At 42.7% G+C, this 16901-nt stretch overlaps 1 protein-coding gene across 3 annotated transcripts in view; it reads right to left on the bottom strand.

Annotated features, from left to right (window-relative positions):
• MAP3K20 (mitogen-activated protein kinase kinase kinase 20) overlaps positions 1-14740 on the bottom strand; it is an 800901-nt gene extending 786161 nt beyond the window's left edge. The window contains exon 1 of one of the 3 annotated variants that reach the window (XM_069225360.1): positions 14590-14740. The gene's annotated coding sequence lies outside the window, so the exon portion shown is untranslated. The remainder of the gene's footprint in view (positions 1-14589) is intronic. The other 2 variants (XM_069225358.1, XM_069225359.1) reach the window with 2 other exon arrangements.
• Positions 14741-16901: the final 2161 nt, after the last annotated feature.

Below are 16901 nucleotides of genomic sequence, written 5' to 3'. Positions count from 1 at the left end.
CATTGGAGCGCCCAGCCAGGGCTCTCCAGCCAATCATATCGCTGCTCTGAGCAGCGTCATGATTGGCGCAGGGCAGGCTGGAAGGCGGTGCCTGGAGTGCGACAGTGGTGTGGCGGTGACCAGGTAAGTTTATTTTTTCATATATATTTTGTAAATTATTTTTGTTGTGCTTCCCCCTGCCCTCACCCCCCCCAGTTTGCTGAGTCACCAGCCGCAACTGCATGTTATACAAGTTAGGGGTCATCTAAAATAACTGAGAAACTTCACTATATGGCTACCACTATTTACCAAGTGATATAAAGTATTTATCAAAGAATTTTCACTACTCTGGGCCTAATTACAAGTGAGGCAGAACAATGATAATGCATGCTTTTATGCGTTCACTTCACTCCACCTGATTAGTAGAGGTATGGTTTTTGCCATACCTGTATTTACCGGATGCAGAGGAACCTGACTGGCCAGAAAATCTGTTGAAAAAATTACATGAGACTTTGGCTGCAGCAGTCTACTGATTATGGAGACTCAAATACTGCCAATAACTATGATCCACCTATCTTTAACATTAGAGAGGTGAATACCCTATCTGTAGTTAACTACCAGCTTGAGTGAACAGTGAAAAAAAGCTGCCTGAAGTTGAACCATGAATGTGCTCCAATTTAAACCCTGCAGCAATGCATTTTGTTTCTGGTTCTTCGATAATGTGAATGCTAACGTGATTGATAAAAGACTGCTAGAGGATCCTGAACAAGAAGAGCAACTGTGAAGTGATTCAAATTGATTCATTTCCAATAAATGATTCCAAGGGTAACAATATCCTCAATTGCAAAAATATTCTACTTCAATATTACAGTGAGTTCTGATCACTGAGACCTGAAGATGTGTAGGCCCTACAATTTATTCTCCTTCCTGGTACAAATATGAGAAGGTACCCAAGGTCACCAAGACAGGCTCCCCCTTTTATAGCAAGTCTGTGCTTCATTATTTGCAAATTAGAAGATGATCCAGAACAGCAGCGAAAAGAGGGGCAACCCAAACTGAAATATTCAATAATATTTGTTGTTTCTAGTAATAATACACAAATGTTATGGTCTACCAATTCTTTGAACTGTGAATTGCCCAAGTTACTAAATGCTTTGTACCATGATGAAGAGACAGTAAATTATTTCGATAAACTGGTGATCAGAATAGTAATGATGCTGACATTGGAAGGAAGGCTTGATTCATCGGTTTATTCTAATAAAGCAACTGTGCATGAATTGGAAGGGATATGAGTTATTCATACTTTGATAGTCTTTAAGAATACCTGTAACTCTCATTACTGCCAGTAAATATTGTTTCTTAACAACCCCTTTCATCAACAACCACATGCATATGTTCTCCTGGAATATTGCCGGATCTGTGCATTCAGATGGCAACTTGTAATCATAACTATGGCTATCCTGTTGCCACATGAAAACTGCTGACATGTTTCTTTGACACTTTGGCTGCCATGCATAGGATTGAGGCAATAAGAGTTAACAATAGCAGCTAGCCCGCTTCTCAGAGTCACTTTTGTTTTGTGATATGCAACTATAAATACGAATTTGAAAGACAGTTAAGGAAGTTACTTAAAAGACCAATGGGAAATAACAAAGATGGTTTTAAAAGGATCCTAGAAATGCAATTTAAAAGGAAAAGTATTGGTTATGATCAATAGGAGCGACTGTGGCTAGCAATATGTTTCACAAATCTAATGTAATAATCACGTATTTCCTCCCTTGAAAGCTATGCAAGAGGTTTGATCTTGCTATCTGCAAAACCTACAGGATTGCACAGCCTCTTAACAAGCTTCAGATCCATGATCCGGTCAATGTCTTATTAATGAACAAATCTAAAATAATGCTTATTTTCACAAAAAATACCAAATAATTTCCTGGTGGATTGGCAATTTTAAACTTTAGATTTTGAAAGACTACATCTGTGCATTAAATTTGAGACTACATTTCATAGGCAACAACATTCAACAAACATCTAGCAAACCTCAAGACAGCATGCCCCCACTGTGGAATGGTGATTGAAATGATTTGTTACGACCGTAGGGGCAGACTTTGTGGGAAGATTTACACCTTTCTGAGGAAAATAAATCCTATCATCATAACCTATGAATTGCCTGCCTTTCTTGGCACTTCAAACCATGTTATATGAACCGGTTATCTTTGTAGTCTGTATGGCAATTTACTCAGCAAAGTAAGACTTGACTTCTGCTAGAATTGACAACCCCCTCGTCATTAGCACATAAATAAGCACTACTTTATTTAATATGTGTTAGACTTGACATCCTTTGCGTGTTATTCCCACATACATTTTGCCTTCAACCCAGTTTCTTCTGAATTTGTTTTTGTTGGCATTAGGACTCTGTTAGAAATGGGGTCTTTGGTTGGCAGTCAAGTTACCCCCGTCCAAGCAAGGACCCTCACACTAGTCAGGGTAAGTCACACACAATCCAAATTATCCTGTGCCCACCCTCTGGTAGCTTGGAACTGAGCAGTCAGGCTTAACTTAGAAGGCAATGTGTAAAGTATTTGTGTAATAAATCATTCATTAACACAATATAGCACCACATAAATACACCACACAGTGTTTAGAAAAAAAGAAATATAAAATCTTTCTAGATAATTAAAGGGCAAAACGATTAAAATGCAAAAAGTAGATGCTGAGATATCACTGTAAAAGTGATATAAAGTGTCTTAAGTCTTTGCAAAACAAATAAATGTCTCTTAAAAACAATAAAGGTCTCTTGCAAGCACAAAGTACCTGGTTCGCATTCAAAATCTCCGCAAGGGACCGCAGAGGAGGCGATGCATGGAAAACGGGGAGGTGTGCGTCGGTTTTGCCCCTTCGCACATCGACTTGTGTAGTTATTTTCCACACAGGGGAAGGCTTTGCATCAATTTCCGGCACGCAGACTTGGTTCCTCTTCGGGTTGTGGGGTTTTCTGGCACCCCGGGCACTGTGCGTGGAATCCTGGGCTTGCGGAGCGAAGTCACAAGCGCTGCGTCGATCCAGTGGGTGCTGCGTGGACATTTCTCCCGCATGGCAGGCGCTGAGTTGATTCCTCTCTGGTAGTCGGGCTGCGTTGTCCCGAGTCGGCTATGCATAAATCCAGTGGGCCGTGCGTCCAAGTTTGGTCACAACGCAGGCGCTGCGTCGAACTTCTCCTCGCGAAGTCACGCTGTGTCATCCCGGTTCGGCGTGCGGTGAATTTCTCACCAGAGGGCAGGCTGTGCGTCGTTCTTAGCAGGCTGTGTGTCAAATTTTCACAGCACAAGGAATCCAGTTGCAGGAGTGAAGTCTTTTTGGTCCTGAGACTTCAGGGAACAGGAGGCAAGCTTTTGAGAGCACTTCTCAGTACAGCCAGGGAGCAGCAGGGCAGCAGGGCAACAGCAAGGCAGAAGTCCTTGTCAGAAAAGCAGTCCCAGTGAGTCCTTTGGGCAGCCAGGCAGTTCCTCTTGGCAGGTCTGGTTCAGGGATTCTTCACCAGCAGGTTTCTTGTCCAGAAGTGTCTGTGAGGTAGAGTGTCTACCCCAAGAAATGTCTAAAGTCTGTGGTTTTGGGTTCTCTTCTTTTACCCATTTTGGCCTTTGGAATAGGCCTACTTCAAAGGAAAGTCTCACTTGTTTGTGAAATCCTGCCTTGCCCAGGCAAGGCCTCAGACACACACTAGGGGGTTGGAGTCTGCATTGTGTGAGGGAAGGCACAGCCCTTTCAGGTGCGAGTGACCACTCCTCCCCTCCCTCCTAGGACAGATGGCTCATCAGAATATGCAGGATACAACACAGCCCCCTTTGTGTCACTGTCTGGAAAGAGGTGCAAACAGCCCAACTGTCAAACTAACCCAGACAGGGAATCCATAAAAAGGCAGAGTCACAAAAATGGTTCAAGCATGAAAATGCCCACTTTGTAAAAGTGCCATTTTCAAACACACAATCCCAAAACCAACTTTACTGAAAGATGTATTTTTAGATTGTGAGTTCAGAGATCCCAAACTCCACATGTCTATCTGCAACCAAAGGGAATCTACACTTTAATCATGTTTAAAGGCAGCCCCCAGGTTAACCTATAAGAGAGATAGGCCTTGCAACAGTGAAAAACAAATTTGGCAGCATTTCACTGTCAGGACATATAAAACACATTATTATATGTCCTACCTTAACCATACACTGCACCCTGCCCATGGGGCTAACTAGGGCCTACCTTAGGGGTGTCTTAAATGTAGCAAAAGGGAAGGGTTAGGCATGGCAAGTGGGTACACTTGCCAAGTCGAATTTTACAGTTTAAAACTGCACACACATGCACTGCAGTGGCAAGTCTGAGACATGATTACAGGGCTACTTATGTGGGTGGCACAATCAGTGCTGCAGACCCACTAGTAGCATTTGATTTACAGGCCCTCAGCACCTCTAGTGCACTTTACTAGGGACTTACCAGTACATCAAATATGTCAATCATGGATAAACCAATTAACAGTACAATTTACACAGACAGCATTTGCACTTTAGCACTGGTTAGCAGTGGTAAAGTGCTCAGTGTTCAAAAGCCAACAAAAACAGGTCAGGAAAAATAGGAGGAAGGAGGCAAAAAGTTTGGGGATGGCCACGCAAGAAGGGCCAGGTCCAACAGACTCTGTGCATTTTACCCCTGCTAACCAGTGGTAAAGTGCTTGTGCTCTCTCCCTTAAACATGGTAAAGTTAGTATACACCTAATTGGCACATTTAATTTACTTAGACTTCCCTTATAAATGGTACTACATGTACCCAGGGTATGTAAATTAAATGCTTCTGGGGGGGCGTGCAGCACTCATTGTGCCATTCACTAAAGTAGCACTGCAAAATGTGTCTCAGGTCTGGCACTGTAGTCTGTAGTGTGGTTTTAAACTGCCATTTTGAGCTGACAAAATAAACCTTTTGTCAGGCCTAAAACTTCCTTTGTAATAATTATAAGTCACCCCTAAGGTAGGCACTAACTACCCAAAGGACAGGGTGCATGGTCTTTAAAAAGTAGGACACAAGTGCTTATGTTTTACATGTCCTGACAGTGAAAATGCCCTAAAGTTGTTTTTTGCTGTTGTAAGGCTATCTCTCCCATTGAGGAGCACTGGGTTAACCTTTTACCCTTAATAATTGATACATTAAGTTTGTTGAACAAAGAGAAAAATGCTTCTTACACTCAGTTGAATTCTAATTTAAATCCCCTTCAATGGTAAAGTCAGACTTTAAGTTACTATTCTGAAAATACCACTTTTAGAAATGTGGCTTCTTTCTGCCTAAAGCAAATGTGCATTTTTGTCAGTGTCCAGGGTCACACGACTGTGCATGGTTCTTGTGTGGCGTGTTGTGTATTTCTTCCAGACATGGGGACAGAAAGGCCTTGGGTGTAGGGCAGGGTGTTCCTTTCCTGAGTAGGATGTCATGGTGGTGGCCGACCCCCATCCTAATACCACTGACAAATGCAGCTCACGCCTAGGTCAGCCTGCCGTTTGTTACCTAGACAGTTGGGGCCAAACCCAGGAAAGGGGAAAAGGGTAGACAAATTGGACACCCCCATCCAAAAGCTGGGTATAAATAGCACTTTCAGAACCTCTCATCAGAACACTCCGGGACCTGTGGAAAATTCAGAAAGACTGTCCTTCTCTCTGAAGGGGAAAGGCTGGACGTGCTTGCCTTGATCTAAGGCTCCTCAGAAGTGACTTCAAGGCTCAGTTGGCTGGTCTCCTGTTTGAGCTACAGGGATACATCAAGCTTCCAGAGGCCTCTCTCTGCCCACCTGACCAGCACTAACTGGACCTCCTTAAGCCCTGCTGCTGTCCCTGCTGGGGTGAGTCCTGATCCCCAAGAGGTGCCCCTCCAGGTCCTAGACCATTGGCTAACATCAGAGAGTACTACTCCTGCCCCAAAAATACAAGTCCTAAGTTCATGATCCAAAGGTTTCTGGGCTCTTTGCGACTGTGAATGGACTCCTTGTGTCACCTGAAAATCTTCCACAATGCCTGCAGGTGCAGATCTCCAGCGACAACCTGCTTTTCACGTCTACTACAAGAACCAGCACAATACATTAACCATCCATGACACCCAACATGCTCTTCATGCTGACAATAGTCTCCTTGCGCCGTACTCCAACGTGAATCTCCACTGTAGCTCCTAATTTGGATTTTGACTCAAAGAAAGTAATACTCTACACTAGGATTAATCTGGACCCTTTTACCGACCCATGCTCCACTGTGGTCAGCCTGAGTTTGTGACTTTGACCCAGTTGGTATTATTTTTACCAGAAAATGTTTAAATGTATAACTCCGGTTCTACTGATTCCAGTTTTGTCATTTTTATGTCATTTTAGTTATTAAAATTACTTCTAGTTTTTTCAAATTGGTTTGGGGGTTTTCTTATGTTGTGCTTTCACTTTATGTCTGATTAAGTGTAGCACAAATACTTTACACATTGCCCCCACGTTAAAAGTCTGAGTGCTTCTGCGCCAAATTACCAGAGGGTTAAGCGCAGGTTTATTTATTGACTTTTGTGGTTCACCCTGAGAAGGACTGAGTTTATTATTTGAGTAGGGCTTTCACCCCTCTCAACTAATAACTCAATTTCTTGCAACATGCAACTAGGCAACTACTTCAGAAAAACCAGCAATGTTAATGAAGTGGACTTTCCAGGAGTACTTTGTGAAAACATCAGAAAAATACCAGCTGCGATCCTAAGTAGATTAGCTTCTACTAAATATAAATTAAATAAACATTCATATAAAAAAGATATTAAAGCAACCCGCTTTTTACAAAATATAGAAAGAAATGGAAGTCAACTTAGAGTGGCTTATATTGTTACCATTATATGTTAAGATAATCATACTTAAGACTCCAGCTTAATGGCTTCAAAACCAAAGTAAGTCCTAATAGTTCGCTTTCTATGCTCACCTTTTTTGCAGTGTCAGGGATGGTACTAAATCATCTCATAAAATGATCCCAAGTGGGCTTTCTCATTACAGATTTAAAATGTTTTTTACATTGTATTCCTTTGCCCTTTTTGATGAAAGGAAAACATATTTACAAGTGATATTTCGTGATGCAGCTTGCAAAATACTCAGTGGAAAAGCCAAATTTTGATAACAGTGTCAGCAACAGAGTAATAAGAAAGTTGGTTAAATTTATGCCATTGGGTGCTGCAAAACCTAAAGACTATTGTCCTCTTAGTACTACTAAGGCGTCTTACTTTTTATTAGGTGCAGGACCACCCAGCTATTATTCAACTAATTTGGGCCTGTAAGTGGTTATCTGATACCATTAACCAAGCCGTGAAATAATGATAGTTGCTGTATTCAAGCACTGAGCTTTGCAAACTTCATTTTAATTTCCGGAAGTACGAGGTGGCATGTGTACGTTTTTTTATTGATACATACAAGCACACAAAAAGTTGTGAATAAAATAATTTCCCTTTGTACTTGACAGTAATGTTGTTTAAAATGCAGCTGTAAATGTGCACGTTTGCATTTTAACTTTAACCTATATTTTAATTGTGTTGTACCTGAAATATATCGTAATTTATTTTATAGTTAATATAGTAAAATATTGTGTTACTTCCTAGCTCGGTAGTTGTTATCTTTGAGATACTCCCATCTACTACCATCTCCTAAACCTACTAACGTCGGACTACACCGCCCAAGTTCCCATCTGAATAGTTCCAGCCATTGGCATCTAACTAGAAAATGGGGTGGCACATTGTGACAGATCCTAGTCACCTATAACCCAATTAATCTAATCAATCAAGAAAATACATTTATGTCTACATTCTTTCTTGCCCATTAGCAAGCTTTATTCAAGAAGGTCTACTATTTTTGTTAATTTTGGCATGGAAATAGCTTCAGCTCTCTCCGTAGCCTGAAAAAAGCAAAAAAATCCATACATGAAAAAATACATGCATCTAAAGCTTGCATTGATGGACATTGCGTCAGCCCCATTCATCTATTGGTCTGATCAAATGTCATTCACATTTTCAATCTACCCACCAGAGCCTACAGCATGGCATAATGTTTGACCCCCTTTAGCTATGTGTGCTCTTGGAATGTGAGCGATGGCATTTTGCCTGATCACATGCACATATCCACCTTAAAATATGTGAACTTCATCACCAGGACTGGTGGGTTCATACTTTATTTTGCCAATGCTTTTTTCCTTCCATTCTTTATCCTTTCTAGGTATGGCCTCTGAGACAGCTTTAGCTGCCTTTCACGGCTGCTTTGTTCCTCGACGTAAACCATACATAATGCACATACATAGGTGGGCTTCTAGTCTGTGCCATCATTCACTGGTACATTAAACTGCTATTCACATTCACACTTTGCGCCCGCCCACTACTGCATACTGCATAACGCAGCCAGTTCACCTATTGGCTCCCTTCACTTTGAGTGCCTGACCAATTAGTGTGCACGTTGTCCATATACACCTACCAATACTTTCTTTCTCTTGAGTTGAAAACTGGTTTAAAATATATATTGTGTTTTTACTGTATGTTTCATATTAATTTCAGGTAACTATTATTTATTTTGCTTGTACTCCTTTTTAAAGTTCAGTCAATCAATCATGGATTTGTAAAGCACGGCTAATCACCCGTAGGGTCTCAAGACACTGAATGTAGGCATGCTGCTCAGTCGAAGAGCCAGGTCTAACGTTATAAAGTGTTTAAGTGACATTGTAACATTACAGCTATCTGCACTTTGGACTGTTTGGGAGGTGGTGATTCAGTCTTGTGTCTTTTACAAATTATAAGACAGCCATGATTAGGTCTTGGAATATTTTAATTTTTCCTTCTTATTTTTGTGACATGTTTGAAATAAACAATAAAAAAAAAAAGTTAACCCATGCATCATGGCCTATTGGCTTTACCAATCCTTGTCTATTTTGTATCCATCCTACTCTTGTTAAACTGTGCTTTCAGTGTTAAGTAATTCAAAGCCATTAGTATCTTTTCTGTGTTCACATTGGAATTTTCTGTGTTGTGCACTAAAACTAATGTTTGCTATACCTGTTGAAAGTATGGAGCACTTACTCAACTTTCAAAATGTATGGAAGAAAATGATTTACTATAAGACCAACAATACAGCTTCAGACCAGGCAGAAACACACAGTCAGTCATCATATCCATCTGGTATGACATAAAACTCAAAATCAACAAGAATGGACTGGCCTCCTTACTGCTTCTCAACATTTCATTGACATCTGAAGTTGTCCAACCCCACAGGTTACTACAAAGAATATCATTACAGAATACATGAAAATGCTCTACAGTGGGTTGACTCTTACCTCAGACACAGAGTATGGTTTTCTACTACCTTTACATCCACATAACCTGATCTACCTCCAATCTGAATACTAACAGAATTCCTGTGCAGGTGCAATGGAAGGGAAGATCATTCTTGTGGAAGAGGAAGCCTCACACACATAAAGTGTTGTGCTTCATCATCGGGAACCTCTCCCCACCCTGATAGGACAATGCCACCAGGGCGGACTCGACCTCCTGTTGGGCTCAAAGCAAGAGCGAGTTCTAAGATAAAAAATAAATACTGGATAACAGTGGGATCCAGATCATTAAGTTAAAAATACCTTACAGTTCCCCGTTAGACACCTTTATTAGATGGGGACCGCAAGTAGGATTAAAAACTGAATGGGGTGATTGCTGAACTGTGTGCCTCACACCATCGCAATAATTAGGCCAACATGTTTCTGCCCTCATTAGATAGCCTGAACAGGTCTGGGGCATTCCTCAGAACCACGCATCCCTCAGTCTCTGCTATCGGCCATTATGCCAACTATTGTGATATTAAAAAAGGTAAGTAATTAATGTACTCAGGTGAGTTCTACCTGAGAGGAACAAATCAAATAATAACCCTACACTTTAGGGGATACCGTTTTTCTGGTCAAGAAGGGAGACAATGTCCTTCATAGTCACACATACGTCAAAAGATCCATCGTGCCAGTCCACCTATTCACACCCGCCCCTTGCCGCAGTGTGACTTTAAAGGATATCACCCCCCTCCTTGACTAGGAAGCCGGTCAATAACTAATCACATGGTCCCGTTGCTGTTGCACCAAGCATTCTCATGGAGTATTTGGAAGTAACTAGAACTAATGTCTTGGGATCCACAGAAGTGATTCAGAATTTCCCCGAACTCAGTTAAGGTAGTCTGTGGTTCCAGGAAAAAGCAATACTCAAAACAAGGATCGTAATAAGTCCATAGTCTGAAGTAATTTGCATTGTGGTAAGGCATAAATTCAGAGGCAAGCTTGCTTAGTTCTAGTTACTTCCAAATACTCCACGAGAACGCTTGGTGCAACAGCAGCGGGACCATTTGCTTAATTATTGACTGTAGCGACTTCCAGACTTTTGGGGGCATTTAGCTGGACGTTTTGACCTCTTGATTTGAATTATGTGAGTCTCTGGTGAAGGTTGGGCACAAATGCAATACAGCCAACTGGCCTTTTAGTGCCTATTAAGTTGCTTCTGCAGGTTCTTGGGACTACTTGTATGTTCGTTTAACTTTTGGATTTTGTGAATAACCAGTTCATGTAAATCTACTTTGCTGTCCGTGGGACACAATCATTAGCCTTGAAAAAGTCACATAGGTAACGAAACATGTGACGGCGGTTGATGATTAAGACAGTATGTCAATAAAATGACTTCAACTTCACCTCCTCGTCTACGCATCCTTGCTGTGAAGGGATTCTGTTTTTGAACAAGTTAAAATACTCTGACTTAAATATGCGTAGGGTATCTTTTTGGTAAACTATGTTGGCCTAATTATTGAGATGGTGTGAGTCATACTGCTCAGCAACCATCCCATTTGGTTTTTAATCCTACCTGCAGTTCCCATGTAATAAAGGTGTCTGTCAGGGGAATTGTAAGGCATTTTTAACTTAATGATCTGGATTCCACGGTTATCCAGTAGTTTTTTTAATCAGAAAACTCCCTCTTGCTCTGAGCCCAACAGGAGGTCGAGTCCGCTCTGGTTGCACTGTCCTACCAGGGTGGGGAGGGGTTGTCAACGATGAAGCATGACACTATTGTGTGTATGAGGCTTCCGCTTCCAGAAGAATGATCTTCCCTTCCCTTGCACCTGCACAGAAATTATGTTAGTATCCTAATTGGAGATAGATCTGGTTATGTTGAGGTAGGAATACTGTAACTTGTATTCTGTCTCTAGCAGCAACACTGATTTGTGATAGTTGTGTGTCTTAGCCCTTCACACCCAATAAGGTAGTGTCCTTCAGGTGTCTGTCATATTTTCTCTGTTATTCAACATTTACCTAACCCTCTAGCCAGGCCTGACTAAATCACTCATCATCACCTGTTACAACTACACGCATAACACACAAATCATTAAACAAATGTATGGCCCAGAAGACATGTCCGTCTCAAAACCTAATGAATGAATTTGCATCATAAATACAAGGATGATGAGTAACCACCTAAATCTCAACATCACAAAGACCAAGGTCATGACCAGCGGACAATGGCAAAAATACTAGCCTACCACCATATGGCCCAAGGAAGTTGAGGTCCCTCCAACAACTTCAAGAGAAATACAAAACCTAGGGGTAATCATGGATTCACACCTATCCTTGATAGTCAGGGTCAACAATGTAAGAAAGAGTGCCTCCTAAACAATAAAAACAATGTGTTGCATGCCAACCCACACCTTGGATACCAAAAATAAACTACAAGTTATCTTTTCATTCGTAATATCAAAGGTTGACTATGCTCACAGCCCAGACCTTGGTGCACCCAGCTTCATCAAATGAAAAACACAGCTAATCCAAAATGCTACTGCAGAACTCCTCTCTGCCTTCACCCAAGAGAATGCATGACTCCAATCCTCTAATCTTTCCACTATCCACAAAGCCTCCTAAGGGTAATGACCAGTATCCCTACAAATTAAATTCAAGTAATGCTCACAATCCACGACACTATGCTTCCGACTTGCACTGTGGATCATACTATATTACTATAAGAAATCCATAGGAGGTGCCGCTTTCTCAGTACAATCTACCAAGCTCTGGATCTCTTTCCAGCCAAGATTCAAAGAATGGAGAGGCATATACATTTCTGAAGGCATTTAAAAACATGGCTATTTCGAAAACAGCTACATCATCCTGCAACCCAGGGAGAAAAAAATAGAATGCACCTTCAAGTACAATTTACAATTTACAGTCCGTAGATAATGAACAGTCCATCCATCATACTACTGTCTGTATCCATGTGATATCCAGGTGAGTTATGAAGATCTGATTTAGGGCTAGTCTGGGTGTTACACAGTAACTGTGCTTAATCTGTAAATAAAAACGTGCGGGTGCCCAAAGCCCTCCCCCTAAACATGCAGCTGCTGCAATTAATTGTGGGAACACGAAAACTGAGGCAGCGTAATCCTGAAGCCACCTCAGGCCTCTTCAATCAATTTAAAGCCACTCCCTACCCCTTTAGCTCACTCTTGCAGCTTTCTGCTTTCTCCCATTGTTACGCTTTTTCGTTTTTCTCTTCCTCCGTCTTTCCTATATGTGTCTTTTACTCACAGGAAATGCTTGAGGCTGAAAAATAAGCGCCGGCCCACAAGAATAAGTGTTGGTGCTCCGCACTGGAATCAACAAGCACAAATTAAGCACTGCACAGTAATGGCAATTCATATATAACTCTTCTGGCCACCTCCAATACTAATACAAGAATACTTAGCTGTCAGCACCCAACTGTAGTTCATGCAGGCTGTAAAATAATTCCCTATTTTTCTTAACTCCTTGCACTTGCATAAGACATCTCTTCTACATGTCTTGTCCATCACCCAGTACTATGCCAACCCATACACTTACTGAACAGGCATGGACTAACTGAAGAGATCTGTCACAAGCTGCTGCCCAATGGGAGTACTCCCATCTAGTAGTCGACCACTGCAGGTCAAAACAGGCTACATCCTATGGACCCTTTTAACATCTCACACTGACAGACATGGAATGGTAGTAAGAAACCCCAGACCATTAGATCTTCCACCATATCACTATCCAACCTATTCCTGTTCAGGACCCTAAACTTTAATGCAAAATAGCTGGAGTTGGACAACCCAGTGCAGTAAACAATAAGTAGCCCATGGTCATCAACAATACCTCAAACTGACCTGCAGGGCTGCTCAAACCTGACTGTTCACCGAAAACCATAAACCGTGTGTCCATCTCTCACATCTTTTTATCAACCGCAATGGTAAGTGCTGCTTCCCATTTCAGAATAACCACTCGTCTGTGGTGATCATGCATGAAATGGAAAAGCTTCCCACATAGGATCAAAACCATTGACAACATCGTTCCAACCACACACCCTACACAGCTTAGCATGCTGCCCATGCAGGCAAACACTTTATTGCCCCGCCTAAGGGTACTACGTGCATTTTAAATGTTGCAATGCAATACTGCTAGGAGCCAATGTACTGCTGTATTAAAATTATATACGACGGCTTTTTTAAATGTCAAGTTTATATTGCAGATGTCATGCTCCCGTGGTTATGGAGTAGAATGTTTTCTTTTTTAGTTTGCTTTTAAAATTTGTGACGTGTACTTCCCATCAAAAATGCTTCAACTTGCCAAGTCCATATGTACTTGTTTTGGCGATGCACGTTTGCACTTGATCGACATTGGTAGCCCACATTCGAACTTCATACAGGCTTGAGTGTGAAACAACAACAAAAATATAAATACCTGAGATTTGTTTAGAAGTGATCGCTAGCTGTTATTTTCAACAAGCCTGCATGCTCTGGGCATGTGTCACTTGCATATGATATAAGGACCCCCCTCGCCATGCTTTACAAGATACTTTCTTTTCTCGTGTTTCATCGTCGCCTGGAGACTTTTAAAGTGAAAGTAACACACAGCCTATATATCCCAAGCTCAGTTTTACAATCTCGTTTCGGCCCTGGTGCTAACGCGTGAGGGAATGTGCCCGTGAAACTGGCGGCCAGGAGCAGCCAGAGCTCTGCACATGGAGAGCAATCTCTCAAAAACACCCAACAGATAGTCGGAGGGAAACGTTTTTGTTGTATTATTTCCTGGAATCAATCAATAAGTGAATTCTGAACACGCACACTAAACCACACAACTAATAATCATGGAAAACACGTTTGACTGTCAGTCACGTGCAGCTAAAAAAGGCACAACAAATTGAGTAATGTGGTATGAATATTCTTTGTTGCGCAAACACCAGAGCAAAGAGTGATCGGTGGCAGAGTTGGGCTCATGGATGTTTTACTTTTGTGCCAAGGCCCCTTGTGCGCCCACTCCAGCCCGCCCGACACTGTCGGGTGGGCGCCTTGTATGGACGCAGGAGAGCAGCCGACTTGACAGAGCGCCTTTATTCGGGGGTGCAGCGCGCGGCTCAGGCGGGTGCTCCCCGTGCAGTGTGAGGAAACCCTGGGTCCCGGGTAGCGGCGGCTGCACAGGTTTAGCGGGTGAAGGTGCCCTGAACAGGCGAGCAGTTTCGACAGCTAAAAACTCAAAAGTCAGACTGGGTGGTTGCGGCGCATCTTACCTGCTCCTCAGCCGGGTCTCGGGACTGGGCACCGAGCACAGCGGCCCAGGGTGCGGGCACGGCGGGCGCGATGTAAGTTTGTGTGCGCTGAGGTCCGAGACTCTCCTGCACGGCCCGAGTGCTGCACGGCTGCGCTTCCGGTCTCATGTTCACTCACATTCTTCCTGGTTGACTGTATCCTAATAAACCAGAGACAGAAATAGCACCACCTACCACACTGCCGAGTATTGTACGGAGCACGCCAGGCTAACTCACCACACCTGCCAGTGCAGCGGGGGTTAACTGAGAACCATGCCAAGTGAGGTTAACCCGTGCCAAGTGGGGTGTGAACAGCATACTGCGCCAGGTGATCAGAATGTTATTTCACGTGTGGGAATTCTGTGGCTCGCCAGGGACATACTGAGAGGACTGCTGCCGAAAAATGAAGGCCATTCCATGACAGGTGAGGGTCATTCTGTGCCAAGTAAAGAGCATGCTATGTGCAACCGAGGCCATAAGAACCCGGGCGCAGTTATCAATAGTGCAGCAGGTACAGTGGCACCGGAGCGAATGGTCTTAGGGGCCCACTGCACCCAAGTTATGGTTAGTTACTATTCATCCAGGGATTAGACTGTCCCAATTCTCTTGCTTATACCGTGGGCTCATGGTGCCCTATTTATGGGGAATTGGCGTAGGGCAGCGCTGCGAGTTTTCTTGTGGCGCTGCGCTATACCAATGTGAAAGGGCAGTAATTCACCGTGTTTATGAAACACGGTGCATTCCTGTCCTTTTCCCCTGTTCTGACACACAATTGGCTACCTAGCGCCAATGCAAGCACCCTTGCACCATGGTTCAGGGGTGCTGCGATGCATGCAGGATTGTTTTCTATAGGAATGCACACCTTCCTGCACAAAACAATCACGAAAGGCGTTTTCCTCTTTCTATATTTGCTGCAGAATCTGTGCCGTAAGGAGACCTGAGAGGGTTCCCTTGCAAAGTATATGGAGGGCCCCCGGACCCAGTCAGGAGCTCTTGGGCCAGGGGCCTATTGCCAGTGCACAGTGCTGGCTAGTGCATGGTACGTGATTGCGTGCATGAGCGTATCAAACAAACTAGTTCCAGCAGGATCGGATTGGGTTAAAAACTAGGCCCGGGCACCCTAAAAAAAACGGGCTCCCATGCACCGTTTGCACCCGTTCGCTAAAACATTTGTTAGTCAGTGTCTTAGGGTTATTGTTGGAGAAATATAAGGTAAATGAATAACCTGCCAATAACCAGTTAGATCAGGTGATCTAACTCTACTCACTGAGCTATCTCTTGGGCTTGACAGATTGTTTGGTAGCTGATATGTATGCAGCATGACAGAGCCCAAAATAGTACTATTTTTGAACAAGCCATGGCAATTACGGCTTTAGGTGGGATGAAAAAGATGGTGGCGTCTCCACAATGGTTGTGGCCTAAATCTTTTAGCTTGGCATCTTTTATAAGAGACTCGTTACTGTAACTATGGACATGGCCTAAAACACAAGCTTAGATCCTGTGCTTTCAGGGCGTGCTGCCTCATCCGTATTTGAATACATCTCCTGTTAATAAGTCCAAACACATCACAGAAGGACCGTATAAAACAAGTCAATCCATTTGACTTTACAAGTGCTTATGAGCGCTGATTTTCAGTCAATACCGTATTAACAAGTATTCTTCCCTTCAAAACTTTTTCTACTGCAGTCTCTCTCTCTGTGATAGTTGCGTACACTCTTTTCTCATCACATCTCTTTCTGAAGTCTCCATATGCATGTCTCACTTCATCTTCTGCCCTTTCTTTTCACTTTCTCTTCTGCATACTTCTTTTTTCTCCTCCACCTCCCCATCCACACACACACACACACACACACTGCATTTATTTTCTTTCTTTCCTTTGGTGCTAATGTTTTGACAGCAGTATTTGTGTTCCAACTTTACGCACTTTCACCTAAAATGGTAATTCCGATTGACACATATACAGGGATTGCTCTGTGCTCTAAGCAGAGAGGCCAAGATTTGAATGAGTGTGACACCTTTATGACCCACTGATAGGGGCTGCAAAAACACGCACTGCCTTCAGATACATCTCTAGAGCTGTGAAATATGCCCATTCTTGAACATGCACCAACAACCAGAACTCACCCAGACATGATGACTCCATAGACAGAAGCCGCTATAAAGAGGCAGTAGCAGAGCCACCAGAGGGATCACTAAATGATGTGGCTAGAGAAAGCAGATTATGTGGCATAATGTGGCACATTTTGAATCAGTTATGCTTCACTATTTTGCATTTTTACCCATATAGACACATG

The sequence above is a fragment of the Pleurodeles waltl genome, chromosome 3_1 (assembly GCF_031143425.1).
Source record: "Pleurodeles waltl isolate 20211129_DDA chromosome 3_1, aPleWal1.hap1.20221129, whole genome shotgun sequence".
In the NCBI taxonomy this organism is placed as follows: domain Eukaryota; kingdom Metazoa; phylum Chordata; class Amphibia; order Caudata; family Salamandridae; genus Pleurodeles; species Pleurodeles waltl.
This window is presented reverse-complemented; position numbering and strand designations above follow the sequence as displayed.